This window comes from Octopus bimaculoides, chromosome 1, assembly GCF_001194135.2.
Source record: "Octopus bimaculoides isolate UCB-OBI-ISO-001 chromosome 1, ASM119413v2, whole genome shotgun sequence".
Classification (NCBI taxonomy): domain Eukaryota; kingdom Metazoa; phylum Mollusca; class Cephalopoda; order Octopoda; family Octopodidae; genus Octopus; species Octopus bimaculoides.
The window spans coordinates 170,328,709-170,334,045 of record NC_068981.1 but is presented as its reverse complement, the minus strand read 5'-3'; positions in this window follow the sequence as shown (position 1 = coordinate 170,334,045).

Genomic DNA, 5,337 nt, shown 5'->3' with positions numbered 1-5,337 from the left:
GTGACAGGGTGCATTATCGTCGTGAAGAGTCCAATTCTTCGCGCTCCACTGAATGTCCGCCTGACTGTCCTTTCACCGAATGCCCTCCCTCCAACGCTTCAAAACGTCTCAGTAGAACTCTAGATCGACGGTCTGGCCCTGGGGGACAAATTCTCAATGCACAATAACCCATTTACGGCAGATGACGCTCGTGCCAGGTCATCTATATCACTCATCGTCTTCCAGGAATATTGTTCTGCTTTTGAAGTTGTCCATGCCGCTCGAAACAGTGCTTACGACACATTGCCTCGTCGCTGTAAGCTGGTTAAAGCATGCCCAAACTCTCTGTAACAGACTTCCCAATTTTAATGCAAAATTTCCCGTTTGCTCTCTCTTTCTGTCCATGACAAAATCGGAGCTGACAGCATACACGTGATAACAAAAACACAAAGCTCACTACTTTCAAAGTAAACACAGCAATGTCACTCGGCATACTGCCTCATGAAGGTCACTGCTAGCTCTCACTGCGCACGCAACCGTGTGCAGCCTACTATTAATGCGCTATAGAACTACTCCTGGAACTTTTTGATAACACCTCGCTTTAGAGAGAGAGAGAGAGAGAGAAAGAAAGAGAGAGAGAGAGAGAGAGAGAGAGAGAGAGAGAGAGAGAATGAAAGAAAGAGATGGATAGATATTTCAACATATGTAGTTTTATAATCATCAATAAGATCCTAAATAATTTAATTTTGAATTTTGGCGATCATCAATTTCTTTTAGTAAAATATGAATGGATAATATGTATTTTATATTCATATTTTTATAAAGAGGAAAATAATTAAAGATGCCACAACTAGTTCCATACACTGTGCAATATATACCAATTACCTTTGATGACTATCTTGAAAATTTTTACTAATGAATATGGCCAGTTCCGTGAAAATTTTCAAATCCTTAATTTCTTTTTATGAGATAAACTCGATTGCGCATAACTGTAAGAACAATTTCTGGTGTTAAAAAGGATAATACTTTTCTATATAGATTCTACTGTAACTTTCAAAGAGAATGTGCTTTGTAAGATTAAAAATATATAAATTTGTAATTCTTTCCAAAAGAAACGACAAAACAGCTTGATATTTTTGAAATCTAATCACATCATTTTTGCTAGATCTCATACGATTAAGAATGTACATGAATTTATCAAGGAGATATTTTACTCCATCTCAAATGGATATAAAACATGATGTAACCAGCAGCCTTCGCGTTTTATTATCATTTCTAAGGAAATTCCCACAAAATTATACTGTGGTGATAGAATCTATACTCCCGTTGCGTAAAGTCCTTATTTTAACATCAATGATCACAAGACAATTTTTACTGCAGATGCAACTGAAATATACTTAATCAAACGATAAAATAAACCGCCCACATATTTTATAGCAGTTCTGAAGAAAATCTTTTTTTGTTGTAATTAAGAATTTTGTATTCTATGGTTATATTGATTATTTTTTGGTTTTAAAATTAACTATAAATATAAAAATGAAATACCGAAATCTAATCAAAATATCAGTTTTAAATGTAATAAAGCTAGAATCTATTCGAAATCAACATGTCTTTATCTCTTTTCTAGATGCACCTTGAACACTCAATAAACAAAACTATTCTACAGTTTCAAAGTATGCCAACACTATCAGTAAGGGTAACTGCCACGACATTAAACAGAGATGATAAACTTGAAACCCGTGTTGCAAAAGTTATTGTAACGTCAAACACAGAGTAATTTTATTAATCAATTCTTTATTATATAAACAGCCCTATAAAATAATTAACTGTATATCAACACCAGTTAATTTTTTCTGCATTCTCTTACTTGAAAGCTTACATGAAATTTAAGCTTAGCCCTGTGAAGCAATAAGAATTGGTTATATATTGGTTTAGTAATATTCAAGAGCAAAAAGATTTATAGAAAAATTTGAGAATACAATTATGACACCTCTATAGCTGGACCTATTCTAATTGTTGGTTGTTCTCAACTATATCATAAAGTGATCAATCTATTTTAATGACCTTAGTATTTATTCTTGTAAATAGTTTACAGAATGAAAATATAAAAAATATCATTTTAAAATACCTTAATTGTTAATAGTGCGTAGCAAATAATTGTGCGAATCATATTGAATGTAGCGCAGATTAATATTTTAGTTCGCATACGGTTTCCTTTTAGTAGACAAGAATTTGCATCGATACAGTAGCAATTATCAAACATAGAATAGCGCTGATAGGTTAGTTGGATAAATATGTACGAAAAAATTTGAATTAGGAAGTATTTGTTCAAACTTGTATGCTGTGCAGCATGAAATGTGCATATTTTGATTAAGTTGTGTTAGTTGCGTCAGTAATATAATGTTTGTGTAAGACTTCAAAGACAAAAGTTTGGATGCAGAGATAGAAACCAGCAAGTAAAGTGGCAGGCTATACCATTTAACACATTTCAACTGGCGTTTCATGCATGTTAATAACTTGTCGTGAATGAATTTCACATTTCCATGCCAAGGCTTCGGCAAAGTGCTTCATTGTAAGCGTTGGATACATTATTAAATAATTGTTCATGCGACGAATACGCAAGCAGCTTTAAGTCGATATTCGTAACTATGTTCACACCAATAATCAGTGCATTGTTAGACGAATTTACGTTTGCAATACAGTTTTCCAGATGATTTCTTAAGTGTTCTGTATAAACAACCACTACTCTTTTCTGCAAACGGAAAGTCTTCCTAATTTTGTGCATTCACCTCTGGTCAGATGGGTTTCTACTAAGTTCATTTAATAATCATTTCGAAACAATTACTGCTGGTAGACACAAGATAAAACATGTGACATGGTTTATTTAAATACTCAAAGAAAACTCTTTGTAAAATAAAAATCATTAACCATTACATATGATTGTTTGCCTACATGTACGTAACTATACCTCTATCTATCTATCTATCTATCTATCTATCTATCTATCTATCTATCTATCTATCTATCTATCTATCTATCTATCTATCTTTACTTTCGTAGTAATCATCAGGTTCAAAATGTATTTAACTGACAGTTGAGTTCTTGACAACTGTAGCACCTCTTAGAACGCTCCAACAAGCTGAATTTTTGGAATACGGATTTGACCAATTCGCAAGCAGCTTAAACGTCACTGTTTGCCGGGCGTACCGATATTACTGGCATAAACAACCCCGCTTTATTTTAACCAATTAGTTTGCGGTTTACATGTAATCGATTTATGAGTGAGCAAACTTAGTTGGCTTCGATCGTTTTTATTTCAATTGGAAGGAGTCTTCTGTAATTTGTTTGTATTCGCATTTAAATGTATTTTTAAATCCACATCATTAACTGGTTGTTATATTATTGTTGCTATTTCCGTTCATAAGAGGTTTGAACATTTTGATAAACCGTTTTTCTTTCTTCCAACGTCACTTATATCAGGTAATTTGTGGAAAGGAAAACTTAGAAACATATTTCTACCACATGTTTCTATATGTTCGCTCAACGGAATTTGGTGAATATTGGTATCCCAGATTTGTTGTCTGTGGACTCGTGAGCCTTCCGATAATACATTCTCTATCTCGCCTATATAGATTTCCTCGCAATTTGGGCATTTAGTGCAGTAGATCAAATTTCTGCTTTTGCAGTTCATATCTTCATTTGCCACAATCTGTCCGTTTTTGTTCTTATGAATTTATCAGTATGCATATATTGACACGTTCCACATCTGTTATCATTATACTTGCATACTGTGAATGTTTTATCCTGTTCGTTCATCTTGAATTTTGCCTTTGTTAATTTCTTTAGGTCATGCCATTGCTTTTTGCTTAAGATAAGTGTTTGATTGGTTACTAATTTAATTTTTCACATTGTTTTATGATTGGCAAATTTGTTTTGATGATGTTAAAATGTCTTGGTGATGCGGATTGTGTGTTACTAGAAATGGTATTGTGTTCCGTTGATGGGTTTGTCATTTTCGTGTTGCCCCTAAGTTTTTTTTATAAGTATCTCTTTTGCTCGTTGCAGGTTATTTTCTACAAGTAGGAGAGGGTAATTTTGCAAAAATCCTTTGAGTACTATCAGTCATGTGTTCCTGGTATTTGGATCGTCTACTATAGTACCAATTTTCCTGGCTAGACAGTACGGGATATTACGTTGTGTGTGTTTGTGTATCATGATTTTAAATTTAAGTACTGGTGATTGTTAATGATGTGGAATAAAAAAAATATATTTAACATATGAATATAAACAAATTACAGAAGACACCTTCCAATTGAAATAAAAATGATCGAAACCAACTAAGTTTTCTCATTCATAAAACGATTACATGTAAACCACATGCTAATGGGTTAAAATAAAGGTGGTATTTATGCTAGTAAGATCGGTACGCCCGGCAATCAGTGACGCTTAAGCAGTGTGTGGACTGGTCAAAGCCGTATTCGAAACATTCAGCTTGTTTGAGCATTATAAGAGGTATTACAGTTGCCAAGAGCTCAACTGTCAGTTAAATACATTTTCAAATCTAATGATTACTACGAACGTATGAAAGCGTTACTTGAATATTATGAACATTACAAAATATTTTGTTAATGTTAGAATACCATTAAAAAAAAACGTGAAAACCTGACAATGTTTTAACTTTATTCGACTGATATATTATGCTATACACACTCACACAAATTCCGAAAAAATATTTATATGTATATATATATCTGTATCTACATATAATATACACCTATATGTATATATATATATATGTATGTATGTATGTATGTATGTATGAATGAATGTATGTATATATGTATGTATGTATGTATGTATGTATGTATGTATGTATAAGTAGGTTATTTTACTCCACATGGGTAGAAATAGAGAGAAAAGAAGTTGAAAATGTATTGCGTTTCGTTTAGTATTCTTTTTTTTTTTAGCTTTGAAATCTTAACCTGTCACAGATTTCTATAATTTTCAAAAGCTGAGATGCACCCCATGAACATATAAGTCGTGTATTGGTGAGGTAATTCATTTTTGATCTTGATCAATCACGTAAGTGATACTGACAAACCACAAAAATAGCGAAATATCGATACCCATCACTCGTAGAAAAGGTTAAGGCTGAGTCATCTCGTATGACTCTAAGGTGTTTTAACATCCGGCGCTTCGAGAGAGTATTCTCCAATACGCTAATAGTAGCCTCCCAGCAAATACAGAAATTGAACGTTAAGTATGTGTGATTGACAATGTTTATTATACTAGTGCTGCATTTATTTCATATATCAATATATATATCAATATATATATATAAATATATATATATATATA